Source organism: Populus euphratica, unplaced genomic scaffold (genome assembly GCF_000495115.2).
Source record: "Populus euphratica unplaced genomic scaffold, PopEup_1.0 scaffold892.1, whole genome shotgun sequence".
Taxonomy (NCBI): Eukaryota; Viridiplantae; Streptophyta; class Magnoliopsida; order Malpighiales; family Salicaceae; genus Populus; species Populus euphratica.
Genome location: NW_011500751.1, coordinates 5,112 through 26,533, shown reverse-complemented (window position 1 = coordinate 26,533; position 21,422 = coordinate 5,112). Strand labels below are relative to the sequence as shown.

Sequence of the window (21,422 nt, the reverse complement as noted above, 5' to 3'; positions counted from 1 at the left end):
TTAAATTATTTTTGAAAAGCTCTCCACGTTACAAAAGTATCCTCGTGTGCATGCTCCTCTTATCTTCTAGACTCAATCCTTAGTGTGTGTATTGGCAAATACAATTCTTTATTTATGGTTTATTAAATATCATATATCATCACCTGGATTTTTTTTTCTTTCCCAAAATAAAAATAAAAATTGAATAAGTCCGCGGCGATTCTGTATCCTGAATTCTCAGACCAATCCTAGGTTAGTATCCTTGGTTTGTGTTAAAGCGGCGAAACCAGGGCACGCCTATCTAGTCTTGAACCTTTAGACATTTAGGCGGAGAACTAGATTTTTTAGTATTTTACAGTTTACAATGATAATTAGTGGCGGCGTTATGATTACTAGTATTGAATGGAATGGCATTACCCAAGCGGGAGAATGTGCTGCCTCCTCTAGCCTGCTGGAATACGAGTTTTGCAACGCATTTTGTTATAAACACCGGAAGAAGATGAATAAGCTGATTTTACTGGAAATCTTTAGGAAAATGTGCTTTCCTTACAAATCGCATCTCGGTAGAGAAGTGCTTCTAATTTATATTTACACGAGCAATCATGAGAGTGACCATTTGACTACATCACCGAAATAACTTGTATACAGGTGGATCACATGTGCAAAACAGCAGACAGCCCTAGCATTTTTTCTTTTATATAGGACATTCTGCTTTAATTATGCGCTGAACCCTTTGTAAAGAGTGCTCCACGGACCAGAAATAAAGCTGACACAAGCTTGTGCCGATGCCTCGGCCATCTGTTCCTTTCCAATTCCAGCATTGCAAAGGTTTGCAAGAGATCGCATGTGTGTTTCAAAAGTCCTCAGCTGCATAGAAGAAGAGAAGACATTTTCTCAAAAAAGGAAATGAATCTTTCAATGTGTCACCAGCGGAGCTAGCAATCAAAGAGAACAAACAGGTTAGACGGTGATAAAGCTGAGGCTGGGAACCATAAAATTTTACCAGTGTTTTAAGGCAGTCCCAGTCATCTACAAGAGGTTGCCCAGCAGGACGGATGGCATTCAAAACCTCTGAGGCCTTTTCGATTCCAAAAAGGAGCTTCCCAATAAGTTTTACGCTGTAGTCTATATGCATTCTATGTGACAATGCTTCAACAAATTGCTTCTGAGCTTCAACCTTCCTAGAAGAGCCTTCGGGGGCCTTGCAGTACTGCATAAAGCATGGAGGACATACAGAGTAAGGGAACTAAAGCAGAAAAGTATGGAGGACATACAGAGTAAGGGAACTAAAGCAGAAAGGTAATTTCTATGGTTAAAAACATGTGAAAAAACTTGTATATAAAAGTAGTAGTTATGCACAGCATCCTACAAGAAGATTATTCCACTGAATTATCTTTCTACCTAACAACTTAGCCTTGATGTTTCCCTAAATCAAGTTACATCAGCAGCAACCCCAATGAGCACCTCTCATGATAAGATTCTAATACAGCCATAAAATGTCCTTTACTTGCTGGGCTAACCCTCATAATCTTCTAACAAAATTATAAGAACCCCTCGCTCTTACCAAGCAACTGACACCATAGAGGGCATTGGCTTACAAGCACATGAAAAAAAAATTAAAAAAAAATTAATAACTCTTTGCGCTAAAAATTTGTGCCCAAAAGGCAGTATTTTAATTCAAAATGGAACAAAGGAGGTAAGACAAACACCTTATCCCAGAAGTGGACAAGATCAGCATCACGCTGATTAACAACTTTAGAACGAGGCCTCAACAAGTTCTCATCCATGGCGTTAGCAGGGTTTGTACCCATATACAGGAAGATGATGTCCTTGCTAAGTCCTACATCACCATATTGCATGACATGGGAACCATAGGGAGAATTGTCATTGGAAGTCCTCCTTTTTACCTGCAAATGCACCGTAATGAAATCATATGATTTGTAGGCAAGTAAAAATTATCAAATTTGTTGCCCTCCTTGGATTTTATTCAAAATAGTCTAGTGTAAATAAATAGCTTGCAAGCACTTACCAGTTCATATTGCTGGTGCAAAGTTTCCATCTGTAAATTGTGAATGTCGCTGTTCACAATGTCAAATTATTAAAAAAAAATTGCATATAAAAATATCTGTCTTGGGAGGACGGAAAAAAAATTGAAATCATTTTTCAACCCAGCAGAACATATGAAAAATGATTACTGGGTCAAGATAATCAATCCGAGAGCCTAGGCCACTAATCAGCCTTGACAAAAAGTAAATCCTACATGCCTGATGGATGAGTGGCAAAAACAACTGAATGGTGTGTGTGACAATTTAATACTGACTTCCTTGCATCTAAACAAAAATAAAATTGAAAATTAACACCATGCATACCTATCCTCCATCCAAGCAACACTGTACAAGTCACCCAAACAAGTTTCGTATTCTGGGGGAGGGCTAGGATACTCTCCAGGACAATAGGTTCCCCAACTGCTCTCCTCTGCATTTGATGCTGTGGTTGCATAGATATTTAAACCTTGAGGAAGAAGACCCTCAAAGATGCTTCCGGATTCACAGGCTTCAAGATAAAACACCTGCAGTTTTACAGTTATAGCCCATCAAGAAAAATTGGAAGTGGACTGCTGGACTAACTCAGACTAGTTTGTAATGACCAAGCTTTTATAGGTCCCAGATGCATGCTTCTTTTTTAAGACATCAATCAAATCATCAGCATAGAGGTATGGATTGGTAGCATACCTAACAAAAATCCACACATGAAAGTTAATTAGCCTATTTGATCAATCAGAAATGTAAAACCTACGAGAATTCTAATAAATAACAAGCTAGGAACAATATAAGACAGTAACAATAGCATTTCTTGGAATAGTTTTCAAAATTTTAATTCATCAGTCACAAGTTATCCATTTATTTTACTGGAATTTCAAGTTTCGATGTAATAATTAGATGCAACCAATTAAGAAGTAAATCCAAGGAAACAACAAATAGACAATGATCAGTGTGTATATAGAAATATGAAACTAACCTAGCACCCCAGAACCTCCATGATCAGTATAGCAAATGAAAATATGATCATTGGGACCACTATCAACGACTTTTCCACTACCCCCAGTAAGAACAGTCTTGTTTCCAAGTATAGCAGCAAAAAAGTTTCCAACAGTGACATCTTCACCGGTATAATCCTGCCAAAACAAAACAACCACATGACTTGACTCCACAAAATTCATATCTACATAAGAACCTAAGCTCTTTTTTTTAAAAAAAAAAACCTTTGGAACTCCTTTATAAACATCTTCTCCTTGAGGACTGTTAATGATGACTCCAGGCCTTGGATTCTCTGAGTTATAAGCAATGTCATCGTACATGAAAACAATTATATTTTCTTCCTTTAATCCACCTTTTCTCAGCAGTTGATATGCATGACAAACATCTGCCTGAACAAGATCACAAAACAAAAATAAAACACGCCTAATTATCCTAAAAAATTACCATCATGATCACGCACAATATAAGAATATATGTAGCTAGAGTAAATTATGACCTGATGCCTGTAATTCCAGTAACCGTTAGATCCGGCAAGCAGGATCGCCCATCTAGTTCCAGTTGAATCATCATCACTATTATCATCGTTATGGAAAAACCTGGAAGCCTCCGATGGCAACCGAAGAACGTCACCAACAGTGTCTCGGCCAGCGGCGGCGATACCACATAAAGAAACAAGAAGAAAAATTGCGCCGGTAGCGAGTCCCGTCATTGTCGATTTTCCGGTTAAAAAGGAGGGGGTTTTAATCGATTGGTGAAAGAGTCGTGGGTGAGGTTATAAATTTTATAGTATTAGATGTGGGTATATTGGTAATTCAAATGGATTACAATCTTTATACTTGGGTGGTTCCTAAACAATCTGACGGCCAGGATATAATTGATTCTACTTGAAAGAGGAATCTTGTGATAAGACTGCGGGGACACCATAGTGGGCCTAAGAAAATCACAGGATTTAATCGTGTCCTGACGTGGGAGGTATACGATGTAACTCATCTTATCGTGAGGCTCCGATTGAAATATATGGACTGACGTATCTTATTTTCTACCGTAGATGCAATATTATTGGAAATTGTACGATTAATGGTAGGTGATATTTAGGAAAGGATTGAGTTACATAGGAAAATGGAAGACATAGTTTTGAAATTTGAATCAGGTTATAGATATGATAGATTAACCTGGTCGACTTAAAAACATAGTTTTTGTGTTCTTAATGATTAATAACAAGAACAATTGGCAGTTTCAAATTTGTAATAGCCACTGGCTACTCTTCTTATTATGTAAGACAATTTTTTTAACTAATTAATGAACGATTATTATAGAATTTTTACGCGTCATTATCCTAGTTGCTACAAGATTTGACAATATATTAACTTATCATCAAGAAGCTGGGAAGAAGGAAGAATGACTCCTTTTTTTTAAATATAAATATATATATATATATATATATATGTATGTATTAACTTTAAAAAACTATTGTAAACATACAACATCATCCATCACGACAGCTTAATTATTTTATCCACACACAAAATTAAAATCCATCCTCGAAATTATAAATGATCCCTATTACAAAAACAAAAATAAAATTAATACACAAATTTTGTTCTTAAGAGGAAAAATTACAAAAAAAAAATAAAAATATATTAATCATCCGCTACCTCTCAAAATGGATGAAGATTCCTTCCCACCCCATTAACATTAGACAGAAACCCCACCAAATCCGGCTTGTAAGGCAAATAGGAGCAGCGTTTATCACCTTCTTTACTCCTCACGTAATAATGTTCTTGAAATTGAAACAAACCTCCTCCAGCTCCTTTCGCTGCTTTCCTTTTTTCTGTGCCCTGTTTATTATGGTCCCATCTTGGTCATCGCTGTCTAATCTCTGATGATGGAGTGCTGCGAGTTCGTTTCTAGAGGATGATCAGAATATTATAAAAGAAGAGAAGAAATTTAAGAAGAAAGGAAGAAGGATTAGTCATGCGTTTTACATGGGTTTTTTCTTACACACAGAAGGAGAACGAGAGAGAGTAGGAGGAAATACTGGATTCTGTTATATTTCTCATTACCTATTTGTTACATTTCTCAGGGTATTTAACACAACCCAATACATTCTTTTACTTCTATATTTCACCTAGCCCTTACACGTGGCTTCACTAGTTTTATTTAGAAACATCCGGGCTGCCTGAAACGCAACCGTTTAACTAATGTTTAAATTCCTTGGCACTTCCTCCTAACGCTGTCGTTTATGCTTGATTTGAAATAAATCCCTCTTCTTCTGCGTTAGCCTCCATCTTCTTAGGTTCCAATCGTGACAATGCCCCCTCCATGATCACCAACTTGTCCTCAAGGTGAAACTCAGGAAATCTGAAGTAGAAATCATCAATATTTTCCCAGGTGGCTTTTGTCAGGGGTAAGTCCTTCCATAAAACTAATAATTGAGTGACTGCTGTATTTCTTCTTTTAATCATTCTTCTCTTGATGATCTGTAGAGGTTGTAGTAAGGATCGATGCTGAGGATTAGGAAGATCGGAGTGGACTGCATGATGGCCCACATGTTTCTTTAGCTGAGAGACATGGAAGACGGGGTGAATAGCAACTGTGGCAGGTAATTGTAATTCATATGCTATGGTGCCAATTTTCTTAGTGACTGTATAGGGACCATAGTATTTTGCTAATAGCTTGTGGGAAACTCTCTTGTGAACTGAGTGCTGTCGGTAGGGTTGTAGTTTGACATAGACTGAATCTCCCACTGCAAAACTTCTTTCACTTCTTTTCTTGTTGGCTTGTTGGGTCATCTGGTGTTGAGATTGTAGGAGATTACTTCTAATTTCCTTGAACATTTCCTCTCATTGTGTGAGATAGTGATCCACGGCCTCAATTGGAGAGTCCTTGTGAGTGTAGGGAATGCGAATTGGAGGCACCATGCCATAGAGTATCTCATAAGGCGTCTTCTTGGTTAAAGTGTAGTAGTTGGTGTTGTACCACTACTCGCAAGCACTCAACCATTTTCCCTATAAAGTTGGGGCAGTCCCTGTCATGCACCTTAGGTATCCTTCTATACACTTGTTAACCACTTCTGTTTGACCATCCGATTGGGGATGATAGGCAGTAGAGTATTGCAGGTTGATGCCCTGGTGTTTGAACAATTCCCTTCCAAAATTGACTAAGAAAAATGTTGTCCTTGTGGCTCACGATGGTGGCTGGCATTCCATGGAGTTTGTAGACATGCTCCATGAAGACTTTAGCTACTATAAGGGCAGAGTAGGGGTGGGAGAGAGCCATGAGGTGTGCATATTTGCTGAACCGATCGACTACTACCAGGATGACTTCCTTTCCTTCTGATTTGGGTAGGCCTTCAATGAAGTCCATACTGATGTCAATGAAGGGGGCAATAGGGATGGGTAGAGGTTGTAAAAGTCCTGGCAGCTTCACATTCTCAGTCTTGTTTTGTTGGCATATGGAGCATTCACGGACATATTGCCTTACTATTTTCTGCAGCTTACGCCAATAAAATACCTGCTCGAGTCTCTTTGTAGTGATAGTGGCTCCTGAATGCCCTCCAGCTGCAGAGTCATGGTAAAAATTGATGAGCTTAGTTTGGAGTTGTGAGTCTCTACCCACAACTACCCTTCCCTTTCGAAGGAGAGTGTTATTGATCCATGTATAGGCAAGATGGGAGTTGACATCTTTTCTCAATTCCTTAATGATCTTCTGTAAGTTTGGATCAGCGGTCCAAGTCTATTTGATTGCCTCCATGATGTTGGTGGAGATCGAGGATAGAGTTAAGGCACTCAATTCAGTACTTGAGATCTTGGAGAGGGCATCTACTGCCAAGTTGTTTTTGCCCTTCCTGTACTCTATCTCATAATCAAAGCCTAAAAGTTTAGTTAACCAAACCTGTTGTGCCTCATGAGTCGCCTTGTGATCGAGTAGGAATTTGAGGCTTGAGTGATCTATTCTGATTAAAAAGTGCCTTCCCCTTAAGTAATGCTTCCATTTATTGACAGCATAGACGATAGCCAGTAGCTCACGTTCATATGCTAATAGATTTAGCTGTCGAGGTCCTAGTGCCTTGCTTATAAAAGCGAGTGAATGCCCTTCTTGCATCAAAACCGCCCCCATACCCACTCCTGATGCATCTGTCTCCACGACAAAAGTCTTGTCGAAGTTAGGCAGTGCCAACACCGAGGGATTAGACATGGCTCCTTTTAATTGATTAAAGGTCATAGTGGCTGAGTTTGTCCAATTAAAGGAGCCTTTCTTCAACAGCTGAGTAAGGGGCCTGCAGAGTTCCTTATATCCCTTCATAAATTTTCTATAGTATCCGGTCAACATATCCCTTCATAAATTTTCTATAGTATCCAGTCAACCCCAAAAACCCCCTCAGTTGTTTGATGTTAGTGGGAATAGGCTAATTCACCATTGTTACTACCTTATTAGGGTCGGTGGCCACTTCTTCTTTGGTGATCACGTGACCCAAATATTCCATCTGACTGCTGCCAAATACACAGTTCTCTTTCCTTGCAATCAATTGGTCTGCACATAACAGTTTAAACACCACAGTAAGGTGATGCAAATGGTCTACCCTATTCTTGGTATAGATCAATATATCATCAAAGAAAACTAGAATAAACTTCCTTAAATGTTGCCTAAAGATATCATTCATTAGACTTTGGAAAGTTGCTAGGGCATTAGAGAGGCCAAAAGGCATGACAAGGAATTCAAAATGGCCATTGTGAGTGCGAAATGTTGTTTTAAACACATCTTTAGGGTCCATTCGAATTTGGTGGTATCCAGCCCTTAAGTCAATTTTAGAGAAAATGGCTGCTCCTTCCAATTCTTCTAATAATTCATCAATAATGGGGATGGGATACTTATCTTTCATAGTTAACCTGTTGAGAGCTCGAAAATCCACACAGAACTGCCAAGTTTGGTCTTTTTTCTTGACTAGCACCACTGGAGAAGCAAAAGGACTATGACTTGGTTGAACAATTCCAGCGTCTAGCATTTCAGCCACCATTTTCTCTAAGGTATCCTTCTGTAACCCTGGGTATCTATATGGCCTTAGATTGACTGTCAGGTTTTCATCCTTTAGGGGTATCTTGTGGTCATATCCTCTGACAGGAGGTAGTCTCACTGGTTCTCTGAAAACATGGTGATATGTGTCCAACAATGTCTGCAATGAAAAATCCTTTGCATGCTGGGCAAGAGAGTCCCCTTCCTGGGAGCTGAGTGCTTTGCCATCCATCTCCAGTACTCGTAGACTGCAAATGTTCACCTCTGCTAACAGGGTTTTATTTGTGAGTAGGCCATTTAACTCTTCCAATCGAATGGACTGGGTGAGCATAGGGTTGTCCCCCTTTATAGTCACTTCTTTGCCTTGCCACCCAAAAGTCATCCATTTTTCCTTGTAATTGGCTAGTACATTGCCTAGGAACTTTAACCATTGTATGCCTAGGACCATATCGTAGTTTTGTAATGCCATTACAAAACCATCAGCCTGAAATTGGACGCCTTGCATTTTTCATTACAGGTTCTTGTAGAGTTTAGCACAAGACATGGTGCCACCATTGGCCATTTCTACTAACATGGTTTTGATGGGGGTCAGGAGACAATTCTGTTTGCTAGCGAGGTTGGTATTAAGGAAGTTGTGGGTGCTGCCAGAGTCAATCAAAATGAATATAGGGCATTTGTCCAGTTTGCCCCATACTTTGATGGTATGACATCCTGTGGTGCCCTGCAATGCATGTAGTGATAGATGAGGGGTAAGGGTTTCACCATTCATGGTTTCAATGGTTTCCTCCTCCTCTTCATCTTCCTCTTCGTCTTCGATGATACATAGTGAGTATAGTTTTTTATTTTTGCACCTATGTCCTGGTACAAATTTCTCATCACACCAAAAACATAATCTCTTGGCTCTTCGCTCGTCCATCTCCCTGGTTCTAATAGGTTTGGAACGTCTAGGGTTAAGGTTAGTAGTAGTGTTGTTGAATCGTGTCTTGTTAGGTGTAAGTAGTAAGGCAGCTTGGGGAGATTTAAATGCAGTGAAGGTGGAGCTGGCAGTTGATTTATTGGAGATTGTGGGGTATATTGGTCTTGGGGTATGTTGGTAAGTGTTTGCCTAAGCTAGAAGCTTAGTGTAATGAGGGGTGTTTCTTTTATAGGTAAGGGTGTTATCATGTCGTCTAGCTAGGTTATATGCTTGTTTAAGAGATTTGGGTTCAAACATTTTCACCAAGTTCTTAATCTCAGTTTCTGATCCTCCTAAGAAAAATACTAAGGCTTGTTTTTCTGATACCTGAGCTCTATTCCATAGCATGCCGAACTCCTTGATGTAACTTTCTAGATCACCAGCTTGTTTGTGTTCGGTTAACTCCTCCAAAGGGTCTTTTTGTCCTCCAAACCTGCAGCACAGGGCTTCCACATAATCTGCCCAAGTTGTTTCTTGTCCTTTCAAGCTTCTTACGAAGTTCTGGTGCCAGTACAATGCCAATCCATCTAGGTAGTATGATGCTAGCTTCAGTTTGTCTGGTTCAACTATTTCCTCAAGGTCGAAATATAGGTTGCATTTATACAACCATTGATGCACATCTTCGCCTTCAAAGGTAGGGAAGTTTCTCTTGGGTTTGTGGAGTCTGTATGCTCCTTGTGAACCATCTCCACTCCACCCTTGACTGCATGGTGTTGTAGGCGGTTGAGGAGCATGAGGCTGTTGGGAGGAACTGGTCTCTCCAGTGAGAGTTTGCAAGGTATGTTTTATGGCAATCTGCTAGGTAGCTATTTCTTTTATCATGGCTTTGAGTTGGCCAAGATCATCCGACTGTGTATTCAGCTTACTTTCTATTCCATTGATTCTTTGGTTAGCAGCTTCCAAGGAATCGTCACACCTTCTCACATCTTGGGACCTAGTCTTTGGAGGCATTTTTATGGAGGTCCAAAGATGAAGCTTTGATACCACTTTACTACGAGTTTGTTTCTAGAGGATGATCAGAATATCATAAAAGAAGAGAAGAAATTTAAGAAGAAAGGAAGAAGGATTAGTCATGCGTTTTACATGGGTTTTTTCTTACACACAGAAGGAGAACGAGAGAGAGTAGGAGGGAATACTGGATTCTGTTATATTTCTCATTACCTATTTGTTACATTTCTCAGGGTATTTAACACAACCCAATACATTCTTTTACTTCTATATTTCACCTAGCCCTTACACGTGGCTTCACTAGTTTTATTTAGAAACATCCGGGCTGCCTGAAACGCAACCGTTTAACTAATGTTTAAATTCCTTGCCGCTTCCTCCCAACGCTGTCATTTATGCTTGATTTGAATTAAATCCCTCTTCTTCTGCGTTAGCCCCCATCTTCTTAGGTTCCAGTTGTGACATAGAGGCCACTCTTCTTGTTATTAGGCATTAAGAACACAAAAGTATCCTTACCATCACTACTTCGATGAATAAAATCTTTGATCTTCCATCTCTTTGAATTAGACCCTGTAGAGCTGCTCTTCTTGCAGCTCCCTAGAGACCCCTCCTCCTTCTTTGGCGTCCACACACAGTAAGTTCCAGGCTCTAGGCTATCAATATCATTAGCTTCCGATGAAGAACACATAAAGGTTTCATAGTCCTCGTAGAAGAGCTTCCTAAGGGGTAATTTATTTGGTTTCTTGGTATCTTGGGTACTATTGGTTGCAGTTTTCGATTTGGGTAGGGATTCTTGGTTGTCTAAGAGTAACCATAGCTTCTGTTATGGTGCAATCAACTACCTCTTCCCTGAATCTTTAATTTTATCTATAAAGCCATCTTTCCTTGTCTCTATCTCAAGCCATCTCTCCTCGTCTCTCTCTCACTATAGTTAATTGACCAGGTCTCACCCGGGTTTGACCGGGTCCCAGGTTTGACCGGGTGGACCAGGTTTCGCTGGGCCAATTTCCAGGTGAGTTTTTGCCTCCACCCGGACCGGTCCCAGGCTCGAGTCGACCTGTCAGGTCGGTCCGGGTTTTAAAACTCTGATGGAAGGTGTTTCTTTTCAAGGTAAAACTCCAAGATTTCTTACTTAAAAGCATAAAAAGCTTTGAGGGATATTTTAACATTTTATTACAGTTTTATAAAATTAAAAAAATAATATAATTTGAATATAATTTTAATTTTGAATATTAATTCTATAACAACCATTATTGATAAATAATGATTGTTTACTCAAAAATCAAAAGTGAAATTAATTAAAATGTACATGAATCAATATAAAAATTTAATAATTAAGATATAAGATTCAAGATTCAATAATTAAACAATAAAAAGGGAGATTAACTGATATAATATGGAAGAGAAATGAGAGAAGAAAAAAAATGAATAAAAAAGAATTAGTCATTGGAGCTGACTGACACGATGAAAAGATTGATGTCTTCTCCCAAGTGCAGAAGTGTCGAAGTAATAAATAACCTGGCAAGACCGGGGTCGAACCACAGGGAGGTTAATTGTACAAATTATAAATAACAATAATACAACAACAATAACAATAACAATAACAACAACAATAATAATAGTAACAACAACAACAACAACAACAACAACAACAACAACAACAACAACAACAATAATAATGAAAAAGAAGAAGAAGAAGAAGAAGATGAGAACTTTGAGATGGAATATTAACGTAAAGATTTAACAACGATAATAATAAATGTCAAGGTTAGAGGATCCACTAATGGTATGTCAAACAAGTATAGTATAAACTCTTATTAGTCAATTAGAAACCACACACAAAGGAGGTTCCAATCAAATTATAGATTGTTAACATGATTATATTAGTCATCTTATTCAATTAATGCTAATACTTGTAAATCTCGTCAAGCATTCATGATTATAACTTATGTTAACAACAAATCAAGTTCCTTTCATAGCTCAGGTGTCGGTTATACCATACAATATGGGCTATGAAAGTGCCAAGAATTTGTTGTACTAAATGTTATATAACATAAATCAAGATTAGACATTTAACAAGCGAAGTGTTAAAGAGTGAACTAACAAATACAAAACATGTTATTATCAAACATTAAAGTCCATATTAAGTTTACACTATACTTATTCTTACACCATTAGTGTAACCTTTTCACCTTGACATAATAAACTTAGCTAGACATAATGAAAGAAAGAAAAATAAATAAACAAAATAAGAACATGAATAAGATTAAAGTTAACTAAGTATATGAAAGGAAATGAAAGGCATAAACTTGATATTAATGAAAGCAAAGCATAAATATTACAAAAAATACAAAGAGAGAAAGCAAGAGCATGATTTTGATCTAGAAACCAAGATGCCTAAATGCATGGAAAATGCCTCCTTTTATAGGCCAAAATTGGGAACTATTGATTTGATGACTAATTGATGAGTGGGTGACCAACTCTTGACTTGGTGACAATCCTTATCTTCTCTTGTCTGCCCAAAACATCATTGATACCGTCAAAATTAGAGCCACTCGAAACATGAAAGTTGTAGGAAATTGTCTCAGCTTTCTTGTGTAAAAAATTCAGCTCATTTTGACTTCTAGAACTCCAGATATGGCCAAAATACTGAACAGTGCTCGGGCTGGAGGACAGATTCGGGCTTCTTTGTTGTTGCTACAATTTGGACTTGAATTAAAGGTATCTTATATTATTAGATATATTATTATAAATCATGCTTTAGTTAAGGAGTTATTGATACTTCAAGTACAAAATGATGATACAAAACCTTGATAAAAATGCAATTTTAAGTACCAATCACACCTCCCAACCAACTTATTACTAGTCCCTAGTAATCAAAGCGTTAAAATAGAAAAACAATTTGCAAATTCCACAAAGCAAGGTATTCATCATTTAACTTCTATTAATCTATCCAGATAAACAAACTCTCGTTAAATTTATATACCTGCTCAATACCTCTTAACAAGATATTCATAAACCCTTCTTTTGTGCTCAATGTATCAACACATAATTATGGGGCTTTTCTTAGAAGAAAACAAAATTTTTGTTCTAATATTTAAGGTTAACTTCCTTGGGTTGGGATTATTATTTTTGTCTTTTTTTTTTAAAATATATATACATATAATTTAAAAACACCATGCATCTTTAACCCATGTAATGAGCTTTCGGCTAATGACTCCCACACTAGTTGGTATTAGGGCATTAGGTGTTAAGACACCCCTACGAGCTTAGTAACTCGGGTCGCAAATACTGATATGTAGATAGTGCAATGTTTGATTCCCTTAAGCTTTTCTCCTTAACCCATGTAACAAGCGTTGGGCCAATAGCTCCCAGGTTAGTTGACTTTAGGGTATTAGGTTTTAAAACACCCATTCGGGCTTAATTGCTTAGGTTAGGGAGGCTACGAAACCAAACTTATCTACATTTTTATTATTATCATTTTTTTTCTTTTTTTTTCCTTTTTTTCTCTTTTTTAATTATATACAATCCCTTTTCCTTAGTTGTTACCTTTAACAAAAGAACATAAATAATGTAATAATCCAATATGCAACCCACAATCATATGTTAAAGTGTGTGTGTGTAAATTAAGGTTTAAGAATACATGTTAAATAAGTATATGAGCAGAATTAAGTGATAATAATGCGAGATCTTGTAAATCTGAATATTTCATGAAGTATTATAATAGACCTTGTTAAGAATGATTACTAAGATGCGTCTCAAGAGTCATAAAAGTTCTCCTTACTCTGCCATCATAGTAACAACAATTTTGCACATGCTTTATGAAATAGAAAACACAGTGTTTTTTTTTTTTAGCTACTACCCTCCCCCCCAACTAAAACGAGACATTGTCCTCAATGTTTAAAGGTAGAAAGATAGAGTATAAAAGATATCACCTGAAATAACGAACATTGACAAACCTGAAACACACTGAAACAAAAATAAGTAACAACAAAACACAATAATAAAACCAAAAGACACAAAGATTCACAAATGAAGGCTCAAATCCAATCTAAGCTTTTTACGGCTTTTCTTAGTTGACCAATTTATGCGACTCATGGAAGGATCAATTACAGGAATGAAAGATTGTAGTTGGTCAATCAATTGTTTAGCAGTAGCAGTAGAGATTATGATTTGTCGTGCAGAAAATGTTAGAAATTCCTGTTCCACAGCATGATCAAGAAAAGACAATAACCTATCATAATAACCATTAATATTTAACAAACCTATGGGTTTATGGTGAATGTGCAGTTGGGTCCAAGAGGAAATATGAAAGATCTCTTCCAATGTGCCTAGACCACCTAGTAAAGCAATGAAGGCATCACCATGGTTAAACATTGCATTCATTCGAGCTGACATTGTGGAGACCTGAAGTTCCTCTTCAATTGTTTTTCCAATGATGTCCCCTTGTGCTAAAGCTTCGGGGACGACCACCAAAACTTGACTACCTCCTAAAAATGCAGCTATTGACACACCTCCCATTAACCCAAAACTGCCTCCCCCATACATGATTAGTACTTAAAAGTGCATTTTTATCAAGGTTTTATATCATCATTTTGCACTTGAAGTATCAATAACTCCTTAACTAAAGCATGTTTTATAACAATATATCTAATAATATAAGATACCTTTAATTTATGGTAAATGTTCATTTTAAATGCAGGCATATCGCATAAATGAAAGGATTGATTGATGACTTTAAGAACTTAAATTGCAAGGGCAAAAAGATGACCAAAATTAGAAAAGAGATGTCGGTGCAATCCAAATCGGAACACTGTTTGGTAATTGGGTCATATCTGGAGCTATAGATCTCAAATTTAGGTCTACTTTATATGGATGGAAAGGTAAGACATAGGCGTACAACTTTAAATTCCTGACAATAAGGTAAGTAGTGTCATTAAATTTTGTCATTATGAGGCATGTGGGGGCCATTTCTCGTCAAGAAAGACAACTGCAAAAATCTTACAAAGTGGATTTTATTGGCCCACCATGTTCAAAGACTCACATGCATTCTGCAAGTCTTGTGAAAATTGTCAAAAGTTGGGATCTATTATTGTCATTGAGATCTTTGACTGTTGGGGTATAGATTTCATGGGTCCATTCCCTCCATCATTTGGTTTCTTATACATATTAGTTGATTATTACTTAAAAGTGCATTTTTATCAAGGTTTTATATCATCATTTTGCACTTGAGGTATTAATAACTCCTTAACTAAAACATATTTTATAATAATATATCTAATAATATAAGATACCTTTAATTTGTGGTAAATATTCATTTTAAATACAGGCCTATCACATAAATGAAAGTATTGATTGATGAATTTAAGAACTGAAATTGAAAGGATAAAGAGATGGCCAAACTTAGAAAAGAGATGTCGGTGCAATCCAAACTAGAACACTGTTTGGTAATTAGATCATATCTAGAGCTATAGATCTCAGATTTAGGTCTACTTTATATGGATGGAAAGGTAAGATATAGGTCTACAACTTTCATATGGAGCCCAAGATCTTAAAAGGCCATTTTCAAGTCCAAATTGTAGCAACAACAAAGAAGCCCGAATCTGTCCTCCAGCCCGAGCACTGTTCAGTATTTTGGCCATATCTGGAGTTCTAGAAGTCCAAATGAGCTGAATGTTTTACATAAGAAAGCTGAGACAATTGCCTACAACTTTTATGTTTTCAAGTGGCTCCAATTTTGACGTTATCAATGACGTTTTGGGCAGACAATAGAAGATAAGGATTGTCACCAAGTCAAGAGTTGGCCACCCACTCATCAATTAGTCATCAAATCAATAGTTTCCACTTTTGGCCTATAAAAGGAGGCATTTGCCATGCATTTACGCATCTTGGTGTATGTCTAGCTAAGTTTATTATGTCAAGGTGAAAAGGTTACACTAATGGTGTAAGAATAAGTATAGTGTAAACTCAATATGGACTTTAATGTTTGATACTAACATGTTTTGTATTTGTTATCTTGTTCACTCTTTAATACTTTGCTTGTTAAATGACTAATCTTGATTTATGTTCTATAACACTTGGTACAACAAATGCTTGGCACTTTCATAGCCCATAATGTATGGTATAACCGATACCTGAGCTATGAAAGGAACTTGATTTGTTGTTAATAAGTTATAATCATGAATGCTTGACGAGATTTACAAGTATTAGCATTAATCGAATAAGATGACTAATGTAATCATGTTAACAATCTATAATCTAATTGGAACCTCCTTTGTGTGTGGTTTCCAATTGAATAATAAGAGTTTATACTATACTTGTTTGACATACCATTAGTGGAACCTCTAACCTTGACATTTGTTATTATTATTGTTTAATCCTTACATTAATTTTCCATCTCCAAGTTCTCATCATCTTCTTCTTCTTCTCTTTCATTATTATTATTATTATTATTATTATTATTATTATTATTATTATTGTTATTGTTATTACTATTATTATTGTTGTTGTTGTTATTATTATTGTTGTTGTATTATTGTTATTTATAATTTGTACAATTAATTATTATTGTTATTCTTCTTCTCCCTATAGTTCGACCCCGGTCTTGCCGGGTTATTTAGTACTTCGATACTCCTGCACTTGGAAGAAGACATCAATCTTTTCGTCGTGTCAAGTTTTTGGCGCCGTTGCCGGGGAGGTAAGTTCTTGTACAAATTATAGTATTTAGTTTATTTTCTCTTTTCACTTTTCTTGTGTATAACTTTATTTCTTTTCTCTTGTTTCTTCCTCTTTTGTTTTCTTTTCCTTTTATTTTATTCCTACACGTGCATGAGAGTGTGGTCACGTACATCAAGTGGTAGACTTTGTAGGGTATCCTTATCATTTTCAGAAAATATGGCCAAAAAAGATAATCAATCACTTCATAATGAGAATAATGAGAATAACCATGCTAGAACACTTAGAGACCACATGAATCCCATAAGAACAAGTGCACCATCATGCATAGTTTTTCCTCCCGATGCATCTCATTTTAATTTTAAGCCAGGCATTATTCAACTTTTACCTTCTTTTCATGGCTTAGAATTGGAAAATCCATACTTGCATTTAAGAGAATTTGAGGAGGTCTGCAACACATATAATAAGTTAAATTGTAGCATGAACGCCATCAGATTAAAGCTTTTTCCTTTTTCATTAAAAGATAAAGCTAAAACATGGCTACAAAATTTAAGACCAGGATCCATTCGTGCTTGGGATGAAATGCAACAACAGTTTTTGAAGAAGTTTTTCCCATCTCACAGAACAAACTCTTTCAAAAGACAAATCACTACTTTCACTCAAAAACCAGGAGAAACATTTTACCAATGTTGGGATAGGTATCGAGACTTGCATAATACTTGCCCTCATCATGGTTTTGAAACATGGAGATTGGTTTCACATTTTTATGAAGGGTTAACACCTAGAGATAGACAAATGGTTGAATTGATGTGCAATGGAACTTTTGAAGATAAAGACCCTGATGAAGCAATGGAGTACTTAGACTTGTTAGCTGAAAATGCTCAAAATTGGGACACCGCGGGTACTTATGAGGCACCGAGTAAAACTTAACCTCATACATCTAGTGGAGGTATGTACAACCTTAGGGAAGATCATGACCTTCAAGCCAAGTTTGCATCTTTAGCTAGAAAAGTCGAGGCACTAGAATTGAAAAAGAGTGGTCAATTAAAATCTGTTGAAAGCATTGTGTGTCAAATCTATGAAATAAATGAACACTCAACCAACGATTGTCCTACCTTGCCTTCTTTTAAGGAATGTCTCCATGAACAAGCCCATGCTTTAAATAGTCTCCAAAGGCCATTGTGTGTCAAATCTGTGAAACAAATGAACACTCAACCAACGATTGTCCAACCTTGCCTTCTTTTAAGGAATGTCTCCATGAACAAGCCCATGCTTTAAACAGTTTTCAAAGGGCCAACCACAACCCATACTCCCAAACATACAACCCTGGTTGGAGAAATCACCCAAATTTCAGTTGGAAGAGTGAGAACAACAATGCACAAACTTCACAACCACCGTTTCAAGCACACCACAATTTCCAAAATTATCATAGATATGAACCTCCTTATGCTTCACCTCCTACAAGAAATTTTGAGGAAACTTTGTATGCATTCATTGAAAAGCAAGAGACAATCAACACTCAACTTGCTCAAAGCATAACAGATTTTAAAGATACTCTTGCAAAATTCACATCTGCTCTCAATTTTCAAGAGAAAGGTAAGTTTCCATCTCAACCACAGCAAAATCCCAAGGGGCAATACAATGCAAATGCAAGTAGTTCTGGAAGTCAACACATGGATCAAGTCAAATCAGTCATCACTCTTCGTAGTGGTAAGGTTATTAAAAAACCCACTCTTGAACCTTGTGAGAAAGATGATGAGTCAATCTCTAAGGGTAAGGAAAGGGTTGAATCTGAATATTGCAAGGAAAAGACTAATTCCCTGCCAGCACTTCCATTTCCTCATGCCATGACCAATCAGGAAGACATCGATGATGAAAAAGGCACCGAAAGTGTTGATGCAGATCTTTTATCAAAAGTGACAACAGATTCAACACCTGACATCACACCAATCAATTATTCTTTTCCTGATGAATCTTTACTTTCTCTTAGTTCAATGCCTTGGTTTGCTAAAAATATCAATTTTCTTGCTTCGGGATTTATGCCAGCTCACTGGAGTACCGAAGACAAAAGAAAATTTTTGAGCAACGTGCAAAACTTTTATTGGGATGACCTTTACTTATTCAATTATCGTCCTGATCAAATATTTCAAAGATGCATTCTTTCTTGATGAATCTCTACTTTCTCTTAGTTTAATGCCTTGGTTTGCTAAAAATATTAATTTTCTTGCTTCAGGATTTTTGCCAGCTCACTAGAGTACTGAAGACAAAAGAAAATTTTTGAGCAATGTGCAAAATTTCTATTGGGATGACCCCTACTTATTCAATTATTGTCCTGATAAAATATTTCAAAAATGCATTCTCGACAATGAGGTAAGTAATTTCATTAAATTTTGTCACTTTAAGGCACGTGGGGATCATTTCTCGTAAAAAAAAGGATTGTAGAAATCTTACAAAGCAGATTTTATTGGCCCACCATATTCAAGGAATCACATGCATTCCGCAAAACCTATGAAAATTGTCAAAAAGTGGGATTTATTTCAAAACATAGAGAGTCTTTAGATAATCTTTTATTGACTCTTAAGTCTCATCATAGTCGAGATAAGCATCATACATTTCATGATTTATGGCCAATATTCCATAAGCAACATGCTCGACATAGTCTTGGGAATCTGACTAAGAAAAAAACCCTGTTTGCCGGTTTTTAAGAAAACTGGATGGGAAGCCTATCCCCGACCCATAGAGGGTGTTTAAGTCGTTCTTGGATGTAAAACCAAGGGAAGATGTGAGCCACAATCACAACTGCGATTTGAATTTTTGTTTGTAAAAACTTGTGTCTTTTGGTTTTATTAATAGCATAATATTTGTGTTTTGTTGTTTCTTATATTTGTTTAAGTGTGTTTCAGGTTTGTTAGTGTTCGTTATTTCAGGTGATATCTTCTATACTCTATCTTTCTACCTTAGAACATTAAGGACAATGTCTCGTTTTGGTTGAGGGGAGAGGGTAATAGTTGATATAAAAAAAAATTGTTTTCTATTTCATAAAGCATATGCATAATTGTTGTTACTAGGATGGCAGAGTAAAGGAGCTCTTTTGTTAAAGTGACTCTTGAGACGCATCTTAGTAACCATTCTTAACAAGCTTTATTACAATACTTCCTGAAATATTTAGATTTACAAACTCTTGCATTATTATCACCTAATTCTGCTCATATACTCATTTAACATATATTCTTAAACCTTAATTTTCACACACACTTTAACATATGATGGTGGGTTGCACATTGGATTATTACATTATTTATGTTTTTTTGTTAAGGGTAACAACTAAGGGAAAGGGATAGTATCTTATTTAAACAAAAAAAAGTGCAAAATAAAATAAAATAATGATAATAAAAATGTAGATAAGTTTGGTTTCGTAGCCTCCCTAACCTAAGCAATTAAGTCCGAAGGGGTGTTTTAACACCTAATACCCTAAAGTCAACTGACTTGGGAGCTATTGGCCCAACGCTTGTTACATGGGTTGAGGAGAAAAGCTTAAGGGAATCAAACATTGCACTATGTATATATCAATATCTGTAACCTGAGTTACTAAGCTCGTAGGGGTGTCTCAACACCTAATGCCCTAAGACCAACTGGTTTGGGAGTCATTAGCTGAAAGCTCGTTACATGGGTTAAAGATGCATGGTGTTTTAAGTTATATGTATATATATTAAAAAAAAATAATAAAAAAAAAGAGAAAAAAAAATTATAATCCCAACCTAAGGAAGTTAACCTTAAACATTAGAACAAAAAAAAAGAAAGGTTTATTAATATCTTGTTAAGAGGTATTGAGCAGATATATAAATTTAATGAGAGAGACCAACTGGTCTGGGATGGAGCCCAAGATCTAAAAAGGCCATTATCAAGTCCAAATTGTAGCAACAACAAAGAAGCGAATGATGAATACCTTGCTTTGTGGAATTTGCAAATTATTTTTCTATTTTTACATTTTGATTGCTAGGGACTAGTAATAAGCTGGTTGGGGGGTGTGATTAGTACTTAAAAGTGCATTTTTATCAAGGTTTTATATCATCATTTTGCACTTGAAGTATCAATAACTCCTTAACTAAAGCATATTTTATAATAATATATCTAATAATATAAGATACCTTTAATTTGTGGTAAATGTTCATTTTAAATACAGGCCTATCACATAAATGAAAGTATTGATTGATGAATTTAAGAACTAAAATTGAAAGGATAAAGAGATGGCCAAACTTAGAAAATAGATGTCGGTGCAATCCAAACCGGAACACTATTTGGTAATTGGGTCATATCTAGAGCTATAGATCTCAGATTTAGGTCTACTTTATATGGATGGAAAGGTAAGACATAGGTCTACAACTTTCATATGGAGCCCAAGATCTAAAAAGGCCATTTTCAAGTCCAAATTGTAGCAACAACAAAGAAGCCCGAATCTGTCCTCCAGCCCGAGCACTGTTAAGTATTTTGGCCATATCTGGAGTCGAGCACTGTTGAAGCCCGAATCTGTCTTCCAGCCCGAGCACTGTTTAGTATTTTGGCCATATATGGAGTTCTAGAAGTCCAAATGAGCTGACGTTTTTACATAAGAAAGCTGAGACAATTGCCTACAATATTTATGTTTTCAAGTGGCTCCAATTTTGACGGTATCAATGACGTTTTGGGCAGACAAGAGAAGATAAGGATTGTCACCAAGTCAAGAGTTGGCCACCCACTCATCAATTAGTTATCAAATCAATAGTTTCCACTTTTGGCCTATAAAAGGAGGCATTTGCCATGCATTTACGCATCTTGGT

The 21,422-nt window shown here is 36.5% G+C and overlaps 1 pseudogene; it reads right to left on the bottom strand.

Moving 5' to 3' along the window:
* Positions 1-474: 474 nt before the first annotated feature.
* Positions 475-3,789, bottom strand: LOC105116262 (vacuolar-processing enzyme-like; annotated as a pseudogene).
* Positions 3,790-21,422: the final 17,633 nt, after the last annotated feature.